Raw genomic sequence first — 25895 nt, 5'->3', positions numbered from 1 at the left:
GCCCATCCAAAATTTGCCCTTGAGGGGGCAGTAAAGAGTCAACCACATTGCAGTGGATCTGGAGTCACATGTAGGCCAGACCGGGTAAGGACGGCAGATTTCCTTCCCCAAAGGAACATTAGTGAACCAGATGGGTGTTTACAACAATTGCTACTGGTTTCATCGTTGTCATTAGAATTTCACTATTCCAGATTTTTATTGAATTCCAATTTCAGCATCTGCCATGAGGGGATTTTCACCGGAGTCTCCGGAGCATGACTCTCGGTCTCTGGTTTACTAATCCAGTGGCAATACCGCTACGCCACTGTCTCCCCACTTTGCCCACTTTCTGCTCTTCCAATTGCTTTCTAAAGTTCCTTCCTGAGCTCCCCATATTCCTCTAGGTCGGCGGGAACGTGTTGCCTGCCGTCTCTTTGGATGGAGTGTGGCGGTCCCTCAGAATTCAGGCCGAGGAGTTTGCAATAACTAGAATGAGATGGGCGGGTTTCCCAGTTCACTGTCTTGCCGGACAGTTATGGGAGCTGACAGTCGATCAGCCTGATCAGCCGAAGTCAGTGTTACCCCGTCATTAATGATGTGCTTGGGCGAAGCCTCCAGAAACGACAAACAGCTTCAGGAGAAGAGGAGAGAAATGCGCAAAGGGGACGTTTCCGACACCTCGGCTGACTCCCCGCCGAAGGTGGGCGTCGCCAACACATCGCAAAGAGTCACCTTTCTGTGCTGCAAACTCCGATGGCTCGATTATTCCCGATGGCGGCAAGGTTTCCCTCTTTGCTAATCAAGTGTTTTATCCTTGGATCAGCCAGCGGCTCTGCAGACGGGTTTCCAATTCAGGCAACAGCACAAGGACATCAGCAAGATCCAAATCAAAAGGAGCAAAACACGTGACTGCTCGGAGCAGACAATAACCTGAGAAGGTTCTTGCGAAATGCTTTGAGCCCATCAATACATAGAATGAAAGCGAAACACAAAGGACAATCGCTGCTTCGGAGTGAGTCACAGGCCTCTAATGGGACAAAAGCAACGTGCATTGACATAGCACCCAACAGAAGTGCAGGCAAACCCTCACAGCCAGCCGCATAAAAAGTATCATGATGAATGACCCAAGGTTTGGTCAATGAGGAAGCTTTAATGGAGCGTCTTAAAGAAGGAGAGGTTTAATGGGGGGGGAGGGAATTCCAGATCTAAAGGTTCCCAGGCAGCTGAAGTCTATTTTGATGGCGGAATGGGGGCGGTGCCTGTTTTCGGAGGCTCCGCCCCCTCCAAAGCGTCATTGTCGGTGAGTACGCCGCACGCCGTTGGGACGACCTCAGAACGTCACCTGAAGCCCCTCCCCTGATGCTCCGCCCCGATGGGTCGACTGCCCGATGGCGTGGATCACTTGTGGTCTGAGGTTTCTTCAACCTCGCGTGGCGGCTGCGGACTGTGCCCAGCGCTGCCACAGTGGGGGGGGGGGGGGAGCCGCTCCGCTGGCCAGGGAGCCTTTGGCGGGGGCTGAGGGGACTTGTGTGGGGTGGTCCCGGGGGGGGGGGGGGGGGGGGGGGGGGTGGCGAGGGGGATTACGGGAGGACACTATTTGTCAGGCCAGGTCCACACGGGGCTGCGCCATGTCATACGGCGCAATCCGGTCATGCCGGGGGCTTTATGTGGTGTGCCTGCTCGCCCCACACCGGGCGGAGCATTGGCGCGGGGGCGATGCCGTGTTTTCGGACGTAATACTAGACACATGCTCCGAACATAGCCTCAAAAAAACGGAGAATTTAACCCCTGAGCTGCCACCAGCGGAGTGATTATAATTGGGAATGCTCAAGAGACCTGAATTGGAGAAAGACAGAATCGCTGGAGAGAACATAGAACATAGAACAGTACAGCACAGAACAGGCCCTTCGGCCCTCGATGTTGTGCCGAGCCATGATCGCCCTACTCAAACCCACGTATCCACCCTATACCCGTAACCCAACAACCCCCCACCCCTTAACCTTACTTTTTTAGGACACTACGGGCAATTTAGCATGGCCAATCCACCTAACCCGCACATCTTTGGACTGTGGGAGGAAACCGGAGCACCCGGAGGAAACCCACGCACACACGGGGAGGACGTGCAGACTCCGCACAGACAGTGACCCAAGCCGGAATCGAACCTGGGACCCTGGAGCTGTGAAGCATTTATGCTAACCACCATGCTACCGTGCTGCCCGTGATACATAGAAAATTTGGCAAAGACGTGTCTGCCCCGATTACAGAGACAGTGACGGGCCGAAGTTGTGGGAGTTTTCACACTGAGGCCTCGCTGGACTGGAAATCGATGAAGCTCAGTGAGCAATGTGGGGGGGGCTTAGCACAAGTGAGGGAACATCCAATCTGCCTGAGTTTATATTTACTGGGGGCGGTTGCTGGGAGAATGGAGCGGCTGGAAGTTGGCCAGGAGAGCGTTGGCGCACGCAGAAATTCACATCGGCGGCGGGGATTCGGGATCGAGTTCCCGAACGGGCGATTTCCCCTCTTGGAGCTTGAGAATGCTGCAGCCTCAGCCATTATCAGGCGCACTAACCAAAACCATCTGGAGGACACAATCGTGCAACCTAAATCTTGTGGATTAATATAATACACCGCAGCCATTCCACTAATGAAAATGAGTTGGCCAAAGGTTTCAAATATAATTAAAATTCCTCCTGGCAACGTTTTCTTGACTCAGCACTCTGAATCGTCAATGTCAACGTTAAACTGCCTGCTGAAAATTTCTGCATCTCGCACAAACATTTGGCTTGGGCTGAAAAGGGGATAAATCAGCCAGCCCTCCTTGCTATCGCAATCGACTGACCTCTGCTGAGCGGCGGATGCATATTTGTTGAGGACTAGGCCGGGACTAGCTAGCTCACAATCATACATTAAAGGTGGAGGACCCTTTGGGTCTGTACTGGGTCATTGAAAGGGAGATCCAAATAGTCCTACCTCTTTCCCTGTTGCCCTTTGACAAGAGTTTCTTTCCAATTCCTTTTTAAAATGGTGACTGAATCAGCCTCCACCACCATTTCAGGCAGTGAAACCTCGGCCACAATAACTCACCACGCCAAACAAAGATCTCCTAGGTTCCCTTCTTTTTCCAGTTATCTTGGCTCAACGGCCCACTGGAAACAATTTCTTTCTATTTCAGCAGCAACAACTCGCATTCAAGGGCAGCACGGTAGCATTGTGGATAGCATAATTGCTTCACAGCTCCAGAGTCCCAGGTGCGATTCCAGGCTTGGGTCACTGTCTGTGCGGAGTCTGCACGTTCTCCCCGTGTGTGCGTGAGTTTCCTCCGGGCGCTCCGGTTTCCTCCCACAGTCCAAAGATGTGCAGGTTAGGTGGATTGGCCGTGATAAATTGCCCTTAGTGTCCAAAATTGCTCTTAGTGTTGGGTGGGGTTATGGGGATAGGGTGGAGGTGTTGAACTTGGGTAGGGTGCTCTTTCCAAGAGCTGGTGCAGACTAGATGGGCCAACTGGCCACCTGCTGCACTGTAAATTCTATGATAAAAAAGTAGCATCCTAAATATCCCAAGGGGCTTCAGGAAAGACTAGCAAATTTGACACCAGCGCATCGAAAGAGATGTTCAGAGATATCTAAATGTTTACTCAATGAGGAGATGGAGAGGTTTAGGGAGGGAATTCATAGAACATACAGTGCAGAAGTAGGCCATTCGGCCCATCGAGTCTGCACCGACCCAGTTTAAGCCCTCACTTCCACCCTATCCCCGTAACTCAATTACCCCTCCTAGCCTTTTTGGACACTAAGGGCAATTTAGCATGGCCATAGGGGCTGTTTAGCACAGGGCTAAATCGCTGGCTTTGAAAGCAAACCAAGGCAGGCCAGCAGCACGGTTCGATTCCCGTAACAGCCTCCCCGAACAGGCGCCGGAATGTGGCAACTCGGGGCTTTTCACAGTAACTTCATTGAAGACTACTCGTGACAATAAGCAATTTTAATTTCAATCCACCTACCCAGCACGTCTTTGGATTGTGGGAGGAAACCGGAGCACCCGAAGAAAACCCACGCAGACACAGGGAGAACGTGCAGACTCTGCACAGACAGTGACCCAGTGGGGAATCGAACCTGGGACCATGGCATTGTGAAGCCACAGTGCTATCCACTTGTGCTACCGGGCTGTCCAGAGTGTAGGGCCCAGATGGAAGAAGGTACAAATGCCAGTAGTGGGGCGATTAAATGGGGTGACCAGGAGTGGAGGAGTGGCAGAGACCTTGGAGGGTTGTCGGGCGGGAGGGTGTTACAGAGCCATGCGAGGACCTGGAGGCATTTGGGAATGAGGATGAGAGTTTTGATATTGGCAGGGCCAGGAGCAAAGTTGGCGGATGGGGCTTGATGTAGGTGAGGTTGCGGGCAGATTGGATGCTAAGATTGGATGCTACCAATCTTATGGAGGGTGGAAGATAGGAAAGTCCTCACTATCCGGGCAATTTTATTACCTCACAATTTTCTACACCTCGATCAAATCTCCCTCAGCTTCCTCTATTCCGAGAGCATTCCCAGCTGATCCAATCCTTCTTCATAGCTGCAATATTCCAATCCCGACAACTTCCCTGTAAATCTCCTCTGCACTGATTCCTCAGACCGCTTCCCGGGATGGCAGGACTGACGTATGAAGAAGGACTGGATCGACTGGGCTTGTACTCACTGGAGTTCAGAAGAATGAGAGGTGATCTCATAGAAACATATAAAATCCTGATGGGACTGGACAGGTTAGATGTGGGAAGAATGTTCCCGATGTTGGGTCGTCCAGAACAAGGGGGTAACAGTCTAAGAATAAAGGGTAAGCCATTCAGGACTGAGATGAGGAAGAACTTCTTCTCTCAGAGAGTTGTGAACTTCTTGGGCGGGATATTGTAATCGGCGATCGGGTGGAGAATCCACTCTGACGCCCAAATCGGGGCCGGCATCGGTTTGACGCCGGTCAGCAATGCTCCACCCCGTCCGAAATGGCGTCCTCGCCCCGCGCACCATTGCAATGCCGTTGGCGCGACATCGGCAGATACTCCCCCAATGGGTGTCCAGCGCCGCCACACTCAGCCGGGATCGGTGCTGCTGTCCCGGGGGCGGGGGGTGGGGCTTCCGCGAAGGGCTGGGTGGACTGGTGGGGAGTGGCCAGGGGGTGGCCTGTGGGGTCGCGGATGGCAGGTCAAGTCCGCGCACGGCCGGTGCCCATGTTGTAGGGCACGACCACTGCAGGTCGCCGCCATGCGCATGGGCAGCCAGGGAGCCAGCCAGTCTCTGACCATTTTCAGCACGGGAGCTGGGAGTTTCACCAGGCATTGCTGCTAGCCCCTCACCAGTCCCGGAATTGGTGAGGAGTCGCCGCCAATTTTTTAGTCGTGGAACACCCGCAAATTCTCCGTTCCAGCCGCCACTTAGCCGCTGAAACAGCGAATTCACCCCACGGAATTCTTTATCACCAAAAGCTGTTGGGACCATTTCGTTGGATCAATTCAAGAGGGAACTGGACGTGGCCCTTGCGACTAAAGGGATTAAGGGTATGGAGAAAAAGCGGGAGTAGAATACTGAATTTGCATGATCAGCCATGATCATACTGAATGTTGGTGCAGGCTCGAATGGCTGAATGGCCTGTCCCTGCACCTATTTCCTATGTTTCTACTCTCCCATAATGCAATTTCATCCTTTCTGTAATTATGGGACCAGAACTGCACACAATATTCAAGTTGTGGCCCAACAAATGATTTATACATTTCCAACATAACCTCCCTGCTCCTATATTCTCTGCCTTGGCGAATATATGAAAGGATACCGTCTGCCGTCTTCACCACCTTATTGACCTGTCTACTTGCTTCAGCGATCTGTGTACATTCACTCCAAGGTCTCTCACTTCCTCTACACCTCTCAGCACCTCCTGTTTATTGTTTAATCCTTCGCTTGACCTCTCGAAATGCATCATTTCACATTTCTTTGGGTTGAATCCTATTTGTCACTTGAAATTTAGGGTACCCAATTCATTTTTCCATTTAAGGGGCAATTTAGCGTGGCCAATCCACCTACCCTGCACATCTTTGGGTTGTGGGGGAGAAACCCACGCAAACACAGGGAGAATGTGCAAACTCCACCCGGACAGTGACCCAGAGCCGGGATTGAACCCGGGACCTCGGCGCCGTGTGGCAGCAGTGCTAACCACTGCGCCACCATGCTGCCCCTCCATTTGCCACTTTGCTGCCCATTGACCAATCCATTGAGATGTTCCTGCCGTCTACAGGAATCATCCTCGCCATTAACCGCAATGCCAATTTTCGTGATATCTGTAAATTTATTCACCATTCCTCCTACAGTTACATCAAAATTATTAACATCTGTCATAAAAAGAAGCAGGCTACCGTGTACAGAGCCCAGAACACCCCCCCCCCCCCCCCCCTTCCCGGAAACAGCCTTCCAGTCGCAAAAAACCCTGGGCGGGATTCTCCGTTTCTGAGACTAAGTGCTGACGCTGGGGCAGAATCCGTGGACTTTCACGACAGAAAAACCAGCTCCACACCTGGATTGATTCTGCTATTATTGAGGGGCTATCACCAGTGCCGCGTGGAACACAATCGATTCCAATGAGAAACGGTGCCGGATTTGCCGGGTCCATGATTGACACTCAGGAGGCTGACAAGCTGCAGCCGCACATACACATTACCCTCCCCACACACACCATCCCAGTCGCACACACACATTACACTCCCCACACACACCATCCCAGCCGTACATACACATTACACTCCCCACACACACTCATCCCAGCCGCACATACACATTACACTCCCCACACACACCATCCCAGCCGCACATACACATTACACTCCCCACACACACTCATCCCAGCCACACACACACATTACACTCCCCACACACACTCATCCCAGCCGCACATACACATTACACTCCCCACACACACTCATCCCAGCCGCACACACACATTACACTCCCCACACACACTCATCCCAGCCGCACATACACATTACACTCCCCACACACACTCATCCCAGCCTCACACACACATTACACTCCCCACACACACTCATCCCAGCCGCACACACACATTACACTCCCCACACACACTCATCCCAGCCGCACACACACATTACACTCCCCACACACACTCATCCCAGCCGCACATACGCATTACACTCCCCACACACACCATCCCAGCCAACAAGGTAGCACTGGTTGTGCTGGAGTGCGCCCATACAGCTGATGGGTCGGCTGGGGCCAGAAGGCACTCAGGGGGGTGCCCGGGGTGGGGGGGGGGGCTACCTTTATGACCCGTGGCACTAAGTTCGCAGTGGGCTGTTAGCGGTGTGCGCGGCTGCATGGCTGCCTTGCCGGCTGCGGCAATGGTATTCCGTGTCTGTCACCCCCCGACCCTACAGCCCACCTCCAGACCACCCCACACTACTCCCCCCCCCCGGCCCTGACAGAAGCCCTCGGCCAGCGGCACAACTGTCAGCAAACTATGGCGATGTTGGACACCTTGCGTACCCCCTCTCTCTCTCTCCCTCAGCAGACGACACGGGTTTCATAATTTTTAAAAGCTCAAGTGAACTGCATCATCGGTAACTCTGCCCATTGAAGGTGGAGAATTGCGAAGACACTCAATGTGATCATTGTCATAATATACATCCAGGTATATAATGGTGTGCAGACAGGCAGTGATTGACACACAGGATGACCAGTGAGCACACAGAACACAGCAGCCAATCACCAGACAGGACACGACCACTATAAAGCCAGAGGGCACCAGTTTTCCCGCTCTCTCGGGATCCAGCCTCTGAGACAGTCAGAGCCCGTGAGCAGCAACTAGAACAAACCCCATGTGGGAGTCAGATTGTCTGGTCAGGTTAGCCTCAGGTCTCCAGTCAAGTCAGCATAGTGTCAACCCACAATTAAAGCATGTATTATAGTTAAGTGTTCAATAAAATCGAGGTGCATTTCTTCAAGTGCTGGAAGCCTGTCTCTCTCACTGCTACAGTAAACGCAGTCCTCGCAGACCCAGCTTTCCCAACACATCATGGTACCAGTGAGTCATGCTCGAGTTTGACAGACCTAGCTTGAGATAATCTGCCTTTGACCAGCGATCAGCCATCCGGTAACATGGACAGCGTCCGCCCTCCCCCGCTGCTCCGCGTCGCCGGGAACCTCGGTGCTAACAGAAGTTCCAGCTATATCTTGAAGCCACCGACCTCGAAGCCGTATCAGATGCCAGGAAGATCGCTCTCTTCCTTTCTACAGTCGGGGACCACGTTATCCACATCTTCAACACCCTCACCTTTGCTGAAGGCGAGGACAAGACAAAGTTTAAAACAGTCCTGCTGAAGTTCGACAGCCACTGTGACATCGAGGTCAATGAGAGCTTTGAAAGCTATCTATTCCAGCAGAGGGTTCAGGGTAAGGATGAACCTTTTCAGTCCTTTCTAATCCATCTCCGCATCCTCGCGCAGTCATGTAACTATGGCTCCACTTCCGATTCCATGATCCGGGATCAGATCGTTTTCGGGGTCCACTCCAATCTCCTTCGCCAACAGCTCCTAAAAGTTAAGCAGCTCACCCTCACCATCGGCATCGAAACCTGCGTTCTCCACGAGCACGCTAACAACCGGTACTCCCATATCAAGGCGGCAGAGACAGCGCGGCAAAACCCCCACGATGCGGAATGGGTGTAGGCCTTCAAACAAATGCAGGGCGTGAGTCTGGATGAGGGCGGCCATTTCACGCACTTTTCCCGGGTTCCTACGCATACGCGCCACGACCAAGGGGACGGCGAGGCCGACGACCGAAGCGCGCAAGTGCGCAAGTTGTTCGACCGCACTGCGCATGCGCGGTGGCGCACGGAACATCCTGACGGTGGCGCCATGACGTGCTCCAACTATTGCTCCGCCCATTTAAAGCGGCAATTCCCCGCAAAATCTCGACGCTGTCTCCAGTGTGGCAAGCTTGGCCACGACGCAGCCCTTTGCAGATCTGCTCCACTGCCCAACACACAGCGATCCCAGCCACAGCGCAGGAGCGTCCGGTCAGTACAGCAACCCGTCACAGACTCCGACCCCAACATTCTTCCAGATCCCGACACTGAGGGCCTCACATCCCCATTCTGGGTGGGCATCATCACCAAGCATACGCTGCCTTTATCAACGGTGATGAAACAACTCCCAATTATGAGCATTGATCCGGACGATGAGTGGTGTGCCACCCTTACGGTCAACAAGGCTCGCATACGCTTCAAGCTGGACACCGGCACTTCAGTAAACCTCATTTCAAAGGCTGACCTTGACACCATCCGCGTCAAGCCAAGCATTCTTCCACCGGCCTGCCAGCTCCTCGACTACAATGGCAATGCCATTGCTGCCAGTGGCTCATGCCAGCTTGCGGTGTCCCACCGTTCTTCAAAAGCAACGCTGTGTTTTGAAATTGTAGGAACCAACGGAGCTTCCCTGCTCGGTGCTCAGGCCTGCAAACTCCTGAACCTTCTGCAGCGGGTTCACTCCATCTCTCCCGCTGAGGCAACGGCCTCGCCAGATGTTAAATCCAAGCCCAACTCGATGACATCATAGCGCAGTACCATAGCGTGTTCGAAGGTATGGGCACACTCCCTTACCGATACAAAATCCTATTGAAGCCAAATGCCACCCCTCTGGTCCACGCACCGCGTCGGGTGCCGGCACCCCTTAAGGACCACCTCAAGCAGCAGCTGCAGGACCTCCAGGACCAGGGCGCCATTTCTAAGGTCACGGAACCCACGGACTGGGTTAGCTCCATGGTTTGTGTCAAAAAGCCGTCAGGGGAACTTCGAATCTGTATCGACCCCAAAGATTTGAACCGTAACATCATGAGGGAACACTACCCTATACCTAAACGAGAAGAGCTCACCAGCGAAATGGCTCACGCCAAGTTCTTCACGAAGCTGGATGCCTCCAAGGAGTTTTAGCAAATATGGCTGGACGCGTCCAGTCGAAAGCTGTGCACATTTAACACCCCGTTCGGTCACTACTGTTACAACCGAATACCCTTTGGCATCATCTCCGCCTCAGGGGGTGTTCCACCGCATAATGGAGCAAGTGATGGAGGGCATCGAGGGGGTGCGAGTGAACGTTGATGAAATCATTATCTGGTCCACAACTCCTCAGGAGCACATCGATCGCCTCAAGCGAGTATTCCATAAGATCCACGAGCATGAGCATCAACAGAGCTAAATGCTCGTTCGGTCAATCAGAAATCAAATTCCTTGGCGACCACATTTCTCTGCCCGGCGTGCAGCCAGATGCAGACAAGGTGTCGGCGATCAACGCATGAAGACCTCGGAGGACAAGAAGGCGGTCCTCCACTTCCTAGGGATGGTCAACTTCCTAGGGAAGTTCCTTGCATCACACACCACAGCCCTCCGCAATTTCGTTAAAAAAACTACGGACTTCCAGTGTCTCCCCGCTCATGAGCGAGAGTGGCGTGAGCTCAGGGCGAAACTCACCAAGGCCCCGGTGCTGGCGTTTTTCGACCCCACCAAGGAGACGAAGATCTCCACGGACGCAAGCCAGGCTGGCATTGGGGAAGTACTCCTCCAGCGGGACGAATCCTCCTCCTGGGCCCCAGTCCCATATGCCTGTAGAGCCATGACATCCACTGAGCAACGATACGCTCAGATTGAAAAAGAATGCCTGGGCCTCCTCACAGGGATCGACACGTTCCATGATTATGTATATGGCCTCCCCAAATTCACGGTCGAGATGGACCACAGGCCATTGGTTCACATCATCCAGAAAGACATCAATGATATGACGCCACGGCTACAGCCTATCCTCCTCAAACTCCGCCGCTACGATTTTGACCTGGTCTACACCCCGGGCAAAGAGCTCATTGTGGCCGATGCACTCTCTCAATCCATCACCACACCGTGTGAGTAGTCGGACTTTGTCTGTCAGATAGACGCTCAGGTGCAATTCTGTGCCTCCAACTTTCCGGCCACTAATGAAAGGGTCGTGCAAATTCGGCAGGAGACGGCCAGGGATCCTCTGCTCCAGCGGGTCATGCGCCATCTCACGGATGATAGAGATAGAGAAATACAGCACAGAACAGGCCCTTTGGCCCACGATGTTGTGCCGAACTTTTGTCCTAGGTTAATCATAGAATTTTGGACACTAAGGGCAATTTATCATGGCCAATCCACCCAACCTGCACATCTTTGGACTATGGGAGGAAACCGGAGTACCCGGAGGAAACCCACGCACACACGGGGAGGATGTGCAGGCTCCACACAGACAGTGACCCAAGTCGAGCCTGAGAGCAGTATATTGGCCAGGCATCAGCCAAGATATCGCCAACACGGTCCTCAATTGCCCAACGTGTCAAAGGTTCCAGCCGACTCAGCCTAAAGAGACTCTACAGCCGCACGAACTGGTGACTTCCCCATGGTCCAAAGTTGGTGTTGACCACTTCCATGCCAAGGGCCGAGACTATGTCCTCCTTGTGGACTACTTTTCCAACTACCCCGAGGTGATCAAACTGACTGACCTCACATCAGCAACAGTAATCAAGGCATGCAAGGAGACTTTTGCCCGGCATGGCATCCCACACATAGTTATGAGTGACAACGGCCCCTGTTTCTTCAGCCAGGAGTGGACAGATTTTGCCCAGCTGTATAATTTTCAGCACGTCACTTCAAGCCCCCACTACCCTCAGTCGAATGGGAAGGCTGAAAAAGGGGTCCAGCTGGATGAACTTCGGATCATTCGGGAGGCGGAGGAGGTTATTGAGAGGAGTTATAGGGAGGTAGTCACACCTCAGGTAAAAGAAGAAGGTAGATGGGTTACCGCCAGGGGAGGGAGAGGGAACCGGCAGGCAGTGAAGGGATCCCCTGTGGTCGTTCCCCTCTATAACAAGTATACCGTTTTGGATACTGTTGCGGGGGACGACTTACCAGGGGTAAGCAATAGGGCACAGGTCTCTGGCACAGAGTCTGTCCCTGTTGCTCAGAAGGGAAGGGAGAAGAGGAACAGAGCACTTGTCATTGGGGACTCCATAGTTAGAGGAACAGACAGGAGGTTCTGTGGGAACAAAAGAGACTCACGGTTGGTGTGTTGCCTCCCAGGTGCCAGGGTTTGTGATGTCTCTGATCGTGTTTTTGGGATCCTTAAGGGGGAGGGGGAGCAGCCCCAAGTCGTGGTCCACATAGGTACCAACGACATAGGTAGGAAGAGAGATGGGGATTTGAGACAGAAATTCAGGGTGCTCGGGTGGAAGCTGAGAGCTAGAACAAACAGAGTTGTTATCTCTGGGTTGTTACCCGTGCCACGTGCTAGCGAAGTGAGAAATAAGGAGAGAGAGGAGTTGAACATGTGGCTACAGGGATGGTGCAGGAGGGAGGGTTTTGGTTTCCTGGATAATTGGGGCTCATTCTGGGGTAGGTGGGACCTCTACAAACAGGATGGTCTTCACCTGAACCAGAGGGGTACCAATATCCTGGGGGGGAGATTTGCTAGTGCTCTTCGGGGGGGGTTTAAACTAATTCAGCAGGGGGATGGGAACCTAAATTGTAGTCCCAGTGTACATGATGTTGAGAGTAGTGAGGTCAGGGATAGGGTTAAAAGTTCGAAAGAGGGCACCGGCAAGCAGGACGCTGGTTTGAAGTGTGTCTACTTCAACGCCAGGAGCATCCGGAATAAGGTGGGTGAGCTTGCAGCATGGGTTGGTACCTGGGATCTTGATGTTGTGGCGATTTCGGAGACATGGATAGTCTCCTGGGCCAGATGGGATTTATCCTAGGATTCTCTGGGAAGCCAGGGAGGAGATTGCAGAGCCTTTGTCCTTGATCTTTATGTCGTCTTTGTCGACAGGAATAGTGCCGGAAGACTGGAGGATAGCAAATGTTGTCCCCTTGTTCAAGAAGGGGAGTAGAGACAACCCTGGTAATTATAGACCTGTGAGCCTTACTTCGGTTGTGGGTAAAATGTTGGGAAAGGTTATAAGAGATAGGGTTTATAATCATCTTGAAAAGAACAAGTTGATTAGCGATACTCAACACGGTTTTGTGAAGGGTAGGTCATGCCTCACAAACCTTATTGAGTTTTTTGAGAAGGTGACCAAACAGGTGGATCAGGGTAAAGCTGTTGATGCGGTGTATATGGATTTCAGTAAGGCGTTTGATAAGGTTCCCCACGGTAGGCTATTGCAGAAAATAAGGAAGAATGGAATTGAAGATGATTTAGCGGTTTGGATCAGTAATTGGCTAGCTGAAAGAAGACAGAGGGTGGTGGTTGATGGCAAATGTTCATCCTGGAGTTCAGTTACTAGTGGTGTACCGCAAGGATCTGTTTTGGGGCCACTGCTGTTTGTCGTTTTTATAAATGACCTGGAAGATGGTGTAGAAGGATGGGTTAGTATATTTGCAGATGACACGAAGGTCGGTGGAGTTGTGGATAGTGCTGAAGGATGTTATAGGATACAGAGGGACATAGATAAGCTGCAGAGCTGGGCTGAGAGGTGGCAGATGGAGTTTAATGCGGAAAAGTGTGAGGTGGTTCACTTTGGAAGGAGTAACAGGAATGCAGAGTACTGGGCTAATGGCAAGATTCTTGGTAGTGTAGATGAACAGAGAGATCTCGGCATCCAGGTACATAAATCCCTGAAAGTTGCCACCCAGGTTAATAGGGCTGTTAAGAAGGCATATGGTGTGCTAGCCTTTATAAGCAGGGGGATTGAGTTTCGGAACCACAAGGTCATGCTGCAGCTGTACATAACTCTGGTGTGGCCGCACCTGGAGTACTGCGTGCAGTTCTGGTCACCACATTATAGGAAGGATGTGGAAGCTTTGGAAAGGGTTCAGAGGAGATTTACTAGGATGTTGCCTGGTATGGAGGGAAGGTCTTACGAGGAATGGCTCAGGGAATTGAGGTTGTTTTCATTAGAGAGGAGAAGGCTGAGAGGTGACTTAATAGAGACATATAAGATAGTCAGAGGGTTAGATAGGGTAGACAGTGAGAGTCTTTTTCCTCGGATGGTGATGACCAACACGAGGGGACATAGCATTAAATTGAGGGGTGATAGATATAGGACAGATATCAGAGGCAGTTTCTTTACTCAGAGAGTAGTAGAGGTGTGGAACGCCCTGCCTGCAACAGTAGTAGACTCGCCAACTTTAAGGGCATTTAAGTGGTCACTGGATAGACATATGGATGAAAATGGAATAGTGTAGGTCAGATAGGCGTCAGATGGTTTCACAGGTCGGCGCAACATCGAGGGCTGAAGGGCCCGTACTGCGCTGTAGTGTTCTATGTTCTATGTTCTATCGTTAAAAGACTGTTGTGCAAAGCTGCTGACTCGGGTTCGGATTTCAACCAGGCGCTGTTAGCCTACAGGGCGACTCCTTGGTCCACTGGGCTGTCCCCAGCACAGCTCCTCATGACACGCACACTACGGACGACGGTGCCGGCTATCCACATTCCGGACCTTGACTACTTCCCGGTCCTACAGAGGATGCAGCAGTCCCGGGCCCAATGCAAGTCAGCGTACGGCGCCCACGCCACAGATCTCCCCGATCTGGTCCCTGCTGACCGAGTTCGTGTTCAGCTACCTGACGGTGGCTGGTCCACCACGGCTGTGGTGGTCAAGCAAGTGGCCCCGAGATCGTTCCTCGTTCGCATGCCTGATGGCTCCTTTCTTCGGCGTAATAGGCGGGCACTGCGGCTGCTTCCACGCCCGCCACCTGAACGTGATGTCCCGCCTCGCATGCTGGTTCCTCAGGACCCGCCCTTCCACGAGGCCACCCATCTGCCAGTTATTCTCCTGACCTCTACATTAGAGGCAGTTCCGCCCGTTCAAGTGCAGGCGGCCCCTGACCCACCCTTGAGGCGGTCAAACAGAATTTGTCGCCCGCCACAGGGACTGAATTTATAGACTGAATGTTGCATTGCCTTGTTATCTCATCGTTTACACATCTGTACATATCGTTTTTTTTCTCATGTGTTCTCTGCCCTCTATCTGCACTAGACACCTTCCCATGTAAATACGTTAGCATATTTTGTATAGTCAGGCTCCTGTACACACACTCACTATTTATTGACCTGAACACATTTTTTGTTCAAAAGAAAAGTGGGGGAGATGTCATAATATACATCCAGGTATTTAATGGAGTGCAGACAGGCAGTGATTGACACACAGGATGACCGGTGAACACACAGAACACAGCAGCCAATCACCAGACAGGACTCAACCACTAGAAAGCCAGAGGGCACCAGTTTTCCCGCTCTCTCGGGATCCAGCCTCTGAGACAGTCAGAGCTCGTGAGCAGGAACTAGAACAAACACCATGTGGTAGTAAGATAGTCTGGTCAGGTTAGCCTCAGGTCTCCAGTCAAGTCAGCATAGTGAAAGTGAAAATCGCTTATTGTCACGATTAGACTTCAATGAAGTTACTGTGAAAAGCCCCTAGTGTCAACCCACAGTTAAAGCATGTAATATAGTTAAGTGTTCAATAAAATTGAGTTGCATTTCTTCAAGTGTTGGAAGCCTGTCTCTCTCACCACAGCAGTAAACGCAGTCCTCGCAGATCCAGCTTATCCAACATATCAATCATGGCTGAGCCCATCCTGTCTGAACTGCTTCTAATGCAATTATATCCTTTCCCGAATAAGGGGACCAAAACTATACTTCAGATACAACACGGTCAGAACTTGATCCCAGAGCCCAATAAAGCACTGAAGTTGTGAATGGTCTATTTTGAACTCAGATAGTAACCAGGTCTTCGTAAGGATCACAGAGTTCCATAATTTTTTATTTTTTTAAAATAAATTTAGATTAGCCAATTATTTTTTTATTTCCAATTAAGGGGCAATTTAACGTGGCCAATCCACCTACTCTGCACATTTTTGGGTTGTGGGGGCAAAACCCACGCAGACACGGGGAGAACGTGCAAACTCCACACGAACAGTGACCCAGAGCCGGGATCGCACCTGGGACCTCAGTGCCGTGAGGCGGTTGTGCTAACCACTAGGCCACCGTGCTGCCCCGAGTTCCATAATTCTGAAATGTTTTGAAAATATACACACCCAATTTGAAACTCTTGTCCTGTCATACGTGTGAGGCCAAGAGCTTCGAGGATGAGGTAGCAAAGGGGTATTATTCATCAATTAAACTCTCGAAAAGACGTCGCACAGGTACAACAAAGCAAATGGCCTCCTGCTGTTCCATCAACATTTAGTTTTGCTCGGTGAATTAATGTGTCAGCTGTATTGTTCAGTTGTCCTGCGTTTGACTGCATGAGTCTGTTACTGTTGATACTCACTGTGCTCGTTGGGCTGAGCCTGGGTGTGGATTCCGAGAAAAGTAGAGAAAACTTTAGGAAGAGCGGGAAGCCAGAGTTGGAAGCATGGAGCAGACATTTTAACGCTCTGTGGCAGGAACGAGCAATGTGTTTGCATCGATCTTAGATATACAACGAGGCTATGGAGTTAAACAGATGTAGGATTCTTCAGCACAGCACAGAACAAATTTAGTTATGCTAATGAGCTATGTGTCACCTTGACGCAGTTGTTAATTCTCTTGCTGGAGGTTGTGACTTTTTTTTTGGTACATCCTAGACAAAACCATACTCTGGCAGCATCCTCCTGTCAACTGGCTAATTAGGGAGGTGCACAAGATCATGCGGTGTTTTCTTTTTAATTGTCCTCTGCATGTGGGTGACAGTGTCAAGGCTGCAATTAACATCCTCGCCAGTTTCCCAGAGAAGGCGGTGGTGAGTCTTCTCCTCACCAATGCAGTCCTGTGATGCCAATGGTCAGAAAGGAATATGCGGGATCTTGACCCAGCGAGGATGAAGGGCCAGCAAGAAACGTAGGAGTTGGGGTGATTTGTGGCCTGCATGGGAACTTCCATAGAATTACATGGAAACAGCAGCTCAGAAAGAGGCCATTCAGCCCAACTGCTCCATGCAGGTGGCTGTGCTTCACGCATGCCTTCTCCCATCGCGTTTACGAACATATGACATTTGAGTTAGGAGTGGGAGGAGGCCACCTCGGGCCTGCTCCGCCATTCAAGAAGGTCATGGCTGATCTGAATGTAACCTCAACTCCGCATTCCCCCGATAACCTTTTCAGCGAATGCTCTCAACAAATGCGCCTTTCATCTTTTCCAATTCCCCAACTATCGCCCTCAGTGTCAGTTATCACCCAGTTGGCAGCACAAACCCTGAATCGCAAACTTCGGGCCTGATGTCCCAGTCCAGGGCTTGAGCACACAAATCGAATCTGACACAGCTGTGTGATAATGAGGGAGTGCTGCGCTGTCAGAGATGTTGGAGGGGAAGGGGGGGGGGAGGGGAGGGGCGGGGGTTGGGGGGGGGGGGATTTTCCACCCTTGCTTTTGCGCAGCGGGAAAGCCAGAGGGGGTGGACTATCCAACGGGAGTCGCAAAATGGCATTTAAGCCGGCGGGATTTCCCGTTGTGATGATGGGGTCATGGGGTTACCCTCCGCCAATGATGTAATGGGGTTCCCGCTATGAAAGGTAGGGGACCCCATCATCGGACATTAAGATGCCCTTTGCGGGTCTCCCGGCTGTACCATCCCCTCAGATCGGGGAATTCGCCGTCACCGCTGACGTGAGCTCACATCAGCGGGATTTACGGCAGGTCTGGACAAACGGACACTTGGTGAAGGGAACTCACAGGGGACCCACGGGTAAGTATAGCCCCCAGGTGGAGACAGTAATACCCGGGTAGGAGCCTGGGGTGGATACGCAAGCTCCGTGTCCATTGTGGTGGGGGATCCTGTGGCCGTGGGGGCGGGGGTGGGGGAGGGAAGGGGGTCCCGTGTCTGTGAGAGGGGGGGGGGGGGGGGACCCCACGTCCGGTGATGGGGGGGGGGGAGGGGCTGTGTCTCTTGTTCGTGAATTACATTTTTATTCTTTTCAGATCGGAAGCCTGTCGTGGGAGCCAGCGAGCTGCACACCTCCTTTTCCACCTGAGTTGACAAGTTGTCAGAAAAAGAGAATATTTTGCCCGCGATTTTACAGGTGAGACATTATACTGAGGCCCCATCCGATTAGTTGAACACTCACACGTTGCTGTGTGTGGGATTGTGCTGCTTGCAAATTGGCTGTGGCACTTCCTACATTACAGAGACTGCAATTCTAAAGTCATTCACTGACTGTAAAGCGCCTTGAGACGTCGGTTGTTGGGAAAGGAGAGGCGGTGGCACAGTGGCATTGTCACTGGGCTGGTAAACCAGAGACCCTGGGAATCCCAGGTTCAAATCCCGCCACTGCAGATGGTGAAACTTGAATTCAATAAAAATCTGGAATTAAATTCAAAAATCTAATGATTTTTTTTTTTTTTTTTTATAAATTTAGATTACCCAATTATTTTTTCCAATTAAGGGGGCAATTTAGCGTAGCCAATCCACCTACTCTGCACATTTTTGGGTTGTGGGGGCGAAACCCACGCAGACACGGGGAGAATGTGCAAACTCCACACGGACAGTGACCCAGAGCCGGGATCGAACCTGGGACCTCAGCGCCGTGAGGCGGTTGTGCTAACCACTAGGCCACCGTGCTGCCCGAAAAATCTAATGATGACCATAAAACGATTGTCGTAAAAATCCATCTGGCTCATTAATGTCCTTTAGCGAAGGAATTCTGCCGTCCTTACCTGGCCTACATGTGACTCCTGACCCACAGCAACGTGGCTAACTCTTAACTGCCCCCCCCCCCATGGCAATTGGGGATGGCCAATAAATGCTGGCCACTCCCAAGTCCCATGAACAAATAAAAATAAGGTGCTATATCAATGAAAATCTGCTTTATTTTAAAAACCTATCTAATCTATTTAGCCCTTCGGAAGTTCCACATTCTAACTGTTCTCTGGATAATGTAGTTTCTCCTGAGTGAGTTCTCTATTGAATGTATTGCTGGCCCCGAGTCTGGCCTCCACCTCAGGTGAAATTTCCGAATCTTAAAAATATCTATCAGGTCACTCCTCTCTGGACTCAACTCTTGTGTCATTTCAAGGAGGAATTTGATATAGCTCTTGGGGCTGAAGGGATCTAGGGATATGGAGGGAAGGTGGGATCAGCTGTGATCGCAATGAACGGCAGACCAGGATTTGAAAGGTTGAGTGGCCTCCTCCAGCTTCTATTTTTTATGTGTGTTTCCATGTAGTTCTGATATCATCCTTGTAGATCTTTTTTTGGAGCCTCTCCAGAATTTCTACATTCCTTTTGTAATGTGAGGACCGGAACTGTGTAGGTTCTAAACAAGATTCTATATCGGTTGAACGTAACTCCTTCACAACTTGCAGTCCTTTATTTGTTCACAGGATGTGGGCGTAACTGGCAAGAACAGCATTTGTTGTCCATCCCTAATTGTCCTTGCACTGAGTGGCTGGCTAGGTTATTTCAGAGGAGCACTTGAGAGTCAACCACATTGGCTGACTCCAGGTAAGGCTGGTTTAGCACACTGGGCTAAATTGCTGGCTTTGAAAGCAGACCAAGGCAGGCCAGCAGCATGGTTCAATTCCCATACCAGCCTCCCCGAACAGGCGCCGGAATGTGGCGACTGGGGGCTTTTCACAATAACTTCATTTGAAGCCTACTCGTGACAATAAGTGATTATTATTATTGTTGCTCTGGGTCTGGAGCCACATGGTAAGACCTTAAGCCATAGGAGCAGGTGTAGGCCATTCAGCCCACCGAGTCTTCTCAACCATTCAATGAGATTATGACTGATCTGATGTGATAATCCTCAACTCCGCTTTCCCACCCTATCCCCATAACACTTGATTTCTTCGCTAATTAAAAATCTGTCTCTCTCAGCCATGAACATACTTAACGACCCAGCCTCCACAGCTCTCTGCGGTAAAGAATTCCACAGATTCACTCCCCTCTGAGAGACGAAATTCCCCCTCATCTCTGCCGTACTAGAATTTACAGTGCAGAAGGGGGCCATTCAGCCCATCGAGTCTGCACCCGGCCCTTGGAAAGAGCATCCCACCTAAGCACACACCTCCACCCTATCCCCGTAACCCAGTAACCCCTTTGGATACCAAGAGCAATTTAGCATGGCCAATCCACCTAACCTGCACATCTTTGGATTGTGGGAGTAAACCCACGCAGACACGGGGAAAACATGTAGACTCTGCACAAACAGTGACCCCAAGCCGGGAATCGAACCTGGGGCCCTGGAGCGGTGAAGCAACCGTGCTAACCACTGTGCTACCCCGTGCCCCCCGCCAGTTACTGTGAGATTAAGAATGGCAAATTTCCTTTTGTAAAGAACATTAGTGAACCAGATGGGTTTTGACAACAATCAAGGATAGCTGTTACAATCACTGTTCCTGAGACTATCCTTCAATCCCAGATGTATTCATTGTATTTAAATTCCAGCAAGCTGCCTTGGTGGGATTTGAACTCGTGTCCCCAGAGCCTTAACCTGAGCCATCGGGCGACTAGTCCATTGATATTACCATTGCACCACAGTTTCTCTCCCTTCCCTGGCATTTGTGTTGCCCTTTCTACTTGAGGATACAGGGTCATGGGTTTGGATGTCGTCATTGAAATGAGTTTGGTTAATTACTGCCATGTGAACTGTCATTGACACAAAGTGCCTGAGATATTAGGACCAGCAGCCAAAACATGGCCAATGAAGTGGATTTAAGGAGTAACTTAAAGGAGGAGATAGGGTTAAAGAGGTGGAGGGTTTTGAGGAGAGAATTCTACAGGTAAGGACCTAGGTAGCTGAAGGAACGACCACCAAGAGTGAAGTCATTAAAATCAAGAACACTCAAGTGTCCAGAATTGGAGGATCTCACACAGGGCGGGAGGAAGTAACCGAGATAGGGAGAGGCGAAGACAGGGAAGGAATGATAAACTGTCGCAATTACTAACTGGGAAGATGTTCGATCTCTGGAATTCTTGAGCAACAGCAGAAAATAATTTGCTACATTGGAATTCTGCAGAATGGGAATGGACGAAGATCGGCACGCTGGAATTTTCCAGGGCTGGGAAGGGACTGGGCCAGGGAATTTTGTCGAGTGCGAGTAAAGAGTAGGGCTTCATACAATGGGAGCAATCAGGAAGGAGTTTGAAACAGTGGACTGTTTTGCACAATGGGAATAAATGGGAAGAGGCATGATTAAATGGAATTCTGTACGGTGGGGATGAACAAGCAGTAATTTGGGTCAATGGAATTCTGGGCACTGCAAGTGAATTTTTAATATCCTTATGGTTAATCCCTACATTAATCACTGGATGTCAGGGGCAGCACGTCCGTTAGCACTGCTGCCTCACGGCGCCGAGGACTCGGGTTCGATCCTGACCTGGATCACTGTCATAGTCATAGAGTCATAGATGTATACAGCATGGAAACAGGCCCTTCGGCCCAGCTTGTCCATGCCGCCCAGTTTCTATCACTAAGCTAGTCCCACTTGCCTGCATTTGAAATGAAATGGAATGAAATGAAAATCGCTTATTGTCACGAGTAGGCTTCAATGAAGTTACTGTGAAAAGCCCCTCGTCGCCACATTCCGGCGCCTGTCCGGGGAGGCTGGCTGGGAGGGATTTGTCCCATATCCCTCTATACCCACCCTGCCCATGTAACTGTCTAACTGCTTTTTAAAAAACATAATTGTACCCGCCTCTACTACTGCCTCCAGCAACCATTCCAGATGCTCACCACCCTCTGTGTGAAAATATTCCCCTTTGGTCTCTTTTGTATCTCTCCCCTCTCACCTTAAACCTATGCCCTCTAGTTCTAGACTCCTCTACCTTTGGGAAAAGATGCCGACTATCTACCTTATCTATGCCCCTCATTATTTTATAGACCTCTAATAGTTCACCCCTGAGCCTCTTACGCTCCAGGGAACAACGTCCCAGCCTATCCAGCCTCTCCTTATAACTCAGACCATCAAGTCCTGGTAGCGTCCTCGTAAATCTCTTTTGCACTCTTTCTAGTTTAACAATATCCTTCCTATAATAGGGTGACCAGAACTGAACACAGTATTCAATGTGTGGTCTTACCAATGTCTTGTACAACTTCAACAAGACATCCCAGCTCCTGTACTCAATATTGTCCATATGGAGTTTGCACATTGTCGATGTGGGCTTCACCCCCACAACCCAAAAAGATGTGCAGGGTAGGTGAATTGGCCATGCTAATTTGCCTCTTAATTGGAAAAAAATAATTGGGTACTCTAAAAAATTTCTTTTTTTTAAATCACCCAATGTCCGGGGTATAATCGTTAATTCGGTAAGATTCTAGCACCATCTTGGAGGGTTGCTCGCTGAATACAACGACAGAAAGTGCCTCCTTACATCTCTTAGAGTTGTACCACTTCCGATTTCTCTCTCACGCCTGATCCTTTCCGACCTCCTTCTCTGTTTGAACATCTAAGCCCATTCCTGTGTGTATTTTTCTCTCTCAGTGAACAGCAACAGAGGGGAGAAAGAATAAATTCACAAGCTTGCAGCAGAATGATTGCTTCCGAGCTATCCCCATCACCTGAACGGAGTGGGAAAGCTGAATGTGTCCGCTTTCCTCGGCTCTGTCACACCAGCAGCAGGAGGGGCGGTGACAAGAGCGCTCCCTTCTTTTGAGTTTAAGCAGCCGAAACCCCATTTAGTTAGCCTCCCGATGCCCAACAAAGGTGGTGCAGTCAGGTTGAAGAGGGATCCTTCGCAATCGCCCTTCGCAATCTGAAGCCGGCCGGGTTGGAGCAATTTCCTGAACAATTTATGAATTGGGAGACAGCGCTACCAGAAGCTGCTCTCTGGGCTTCAAGTCCTCAGCAGCTGATTGGCTGGATTTTGGTGCAGTGCAATTGTGCTGTCACTTATTGGTTTGATAGAGTTTTCCACTCCGAGGAGAGAAAACCTCTTGCACTAAAGCTACCAGGCTTGCTGATAAAATGGATCACATGCCACAGGCTGCATTGAGGTGTGTGTGTGTGTGTGTGTGTGTGCCTCTGGGAGCAGGCTCTCCCGATCTTTCTAAGAATCCCCCTTTGGCCGTCAAAAAGAAACAAAAATTCCGAGGGATTTCGTTTAAAAAAAAATGTCATTGCCTATTCCTCGCAACCCCTCTTCGGGAAATGCAGGGAGGTTTTGCCACATATATAGCGGTGGTCTTGTTCTCGCGTGTGCCCACTGTGCTTTGGCAGTCAATGAGCTACTTTATGTGTGAATCCTGACCCGCAGCAAAGTGATTGGCAAGCCTTTGACAAGGTGCCGTCCAGGAGGCTGCTAAATAAGATGTTAGGGGCAAGGTACTGGCGTAGTATAGAGGATTGGCTGACTGGCAGTAGGCAGAGAGTGGGGATAAAGGGGTCCTTTTCAGGATGGCAGTCGGTGACTAGTGGTGGGCCTCAGGGGTCTGTGTTGGGACCACAGATATTCACGGTATATTAACGATCTGGAAGAAGGAACCGAGGGCACTGTTGCTAAGTTTGCAGATGATACAAAGATCTGCAGAGGGACAGGTTGTGTCAAGGATGCAGAGAGGTTGCAGAAGGATCTGGACAGGCGAGGAGAGTGGGCAAGGAAGTGGCAGATGTAGAAAAGTATGAGTTTGTGCATTTTGGTGGGGAGAATAGAATCATAGACTATTTTCTAAATGGGAAAAGGCTTCAGAAATCAGGAGCACAAAGGGACTTGGGAGTCCTTGTTCAGGATTCTCTCAAGGTTAACGTGCAGGTTCAGTTGGCAGTGCGGAAGGCAAATGCAATGTTAGCATTCATGTCGAGAGGGCTACAATACAAGAGCAGGGATGTGCTGTTAAGGCTGTGTAAGGCTCTGGTCAGGCCCCATTTGGAATATCGTGAACAGTTTTGGGCCCTGTATCTAAGGAATGATGTGCTGGCCTTGGAGTGGGTCCAAAGGAACTTCAGAAGAATGATCCCGGGGATGAAGGACTTGTCTTCAGAGGAGGGGTTGAGGGCTCTGTGTCTGTACTCGATGGGGTTTTGAAGAAAGGGGGGGGGGGGGATCTCATTGAAACTTACAGAATACTGAGAGACCTGGATAGAGTGGACGTGGAGATGATGTTTCCACTTGTAGGAGAAACTAGGACCAGAGGGCATAACCTCAGACTGAAGGGTCGATCCTTTAAAACTGAGATGAGGAGGAATTTCTTCAGCCAGAGGGTGGTGAATCTGTGGAACTCATTCTCACAGAGGCTGTGGAGGCCAAGTCACTGAGATATAGATTTAGATTTAAATTTATTGTCACGTTTACCGAGGTTCAGTGAAAAGTGCTGTTCAGGCAAATTGTTCCATACATGAAAAACATAGGAAATATGATAAATACACAGTGTAAATACATAGACATTGGGTGAAGCATACAGAGTGTAGTGCTAAAACAGTAAAGAAGATGTTCAGAGAGATGAATTCAGTCTTTAAGAGGAGTCTGGTCACAGCGGTAACAGAGATAACAGAGTCTCTTTCAGACAGAGATCGATAGGTTCTTGATTAATAAGGGGATCAGGGGTCAAGGGGAGAAGGCAGGAGAATGGGGATGAGAAACATATCAGCCAGATTTGAATGACGGAGCAGACTCGATGGGCCGAGTGGCCTAATTCTGCTCCTGTGCCTCATGGTCTTTGGATTGACCCTTAACTATCTCTGAAATGACAAACCACTGAGCCGTCTGCAGGGGTTGGCTCAACACCACCTTCTCAACAACATGGACAATAAACACTGAAATGAAATGAAAATCGTTTATTGTCACGAGTAGGCTTCAATGAAGTTACTGTGAAAAGCCCCTAGTCGCCACATTCCGGCGCCTGGAATTGAACCGTGCTGCTGGCCTGCCTTGGTCTGCTTTCAAAGCCAGCTATTTAACCCAGTGTGCTAAACCAGCCCCTGGCACTGTTAGTGACGGAAACATCAGGAATAAGGGCAGGTGTGGGTCATGCACCTCCTCAAACCCGTTCACCGCTTTAATAGGATGATGCAGGATTTCTGCCTCAAATCCAATTTCCTGCCTGCTCTTCGACAGCCATTGATTTCCTGAGGGGCCAGAAATCTGAATATCTCAACCTGGATTCTGATGGAGCATCCACAATCCTTCACAATGGACCATTCTAAAGTCTCACAATCCTCTCAATGAAGAAACATCTTTGCGTCAGTCCTAACTGACCTATTCCAGGTTCCCATCGGGGGAAATAATCTCAGAATCTACGCTGTCGAGTATTTTACAACCCTGTATATTTCAAAGAGATGACCTCTCATTCGTCTAAACTCCGGAGAAGACAGGCCCAAGTTACTCGACCGCTCACCATCCCAGGAATGAATTCAATGTACCCTCACTTGTACTGTCACCAAAGCAACAATGTCCCTCCTTGGACGGATTTATTCCTGTGAGTTATTTGGAAAGACTGGTGGGGGCAGCGTAATTTTGAGGAGAGTGTTGGAACAATCACAAGGGAAATTGTTTTTATCTTGTTCTCTTTCTGCAGGGTACTGCAAGAGTAGCAATGGGTTATGGTGTGAGGCATCTAAAACATGCAGGCAAAGCAAGCAATTAAGAAGGCAAATGGTATGTTGGTCTTTATTACAAGAGGATTTGAGCATAGGAGTAAAGATGGCTTAATACAATTATACAGACCTTGGGAAGACCCAACTGGAGTATTATGTACAGTTTTAGTCTCCTTATCTAAGGAACGAGATTGGATCGGGCAAGATTCTCGGGCCTGCCCTCAGCGTAGTTCTTGGTACATAAATACATAGAAGATAGGAGCAGGAGGAGCCCTTTTGGCCCTTCGAGCCTGCTCCGCCATTCATCACGATCATGGCTGATCATCCAACTCATGGCTGGACACACCCATCATTGGTAACATCTTCCCTGCATCTACACTGTCTAGTCCTGTTAGAATTTTAGATCCCCCCT

General features: G+C 50.3%; 1 long non-coding RNA gene across 1 annotated transcript; it reads left to right on the top strand.

Moving 5' to 3' along the window:
- Positions 1 to 17420: 17420 nt before the first annotated feature.
- LOC119962166 lies at positions 17421 to 25539 on the top strand. Its single transcript, XR_005459823.1, has 3 exons — positions 17421 to 17699; positions 17933 to 18033; positions 25465 to 25539. It is a non-coding gene; the product is annotated as an uncharacterized LOC119962166 (long non-coding RNA).
- Positions 25540 to 25895: the final 356 nt, after the last annotated feature.

Source organism: Scyliorhinus canicula, chromosome 2 (genome assembly GCF_902713615.1).
Source record: "Scyliorhinus canicula chromosome 2, sScyCan1.1, whole genome shotgun sequence".
Lineage (NCBI taxonomy): Eukaryota > Metazoa > Chordata > Chondrichthyes > Carcharhiniformes > Scyliorhinidae > Scyliorhinus > Scyliorhinus canicula.
The sequence above is the reverse complement of the archived record's forward strand: the minus strand, read 5'-3'. Positions and strand labels throughout refer to the sequence as shown.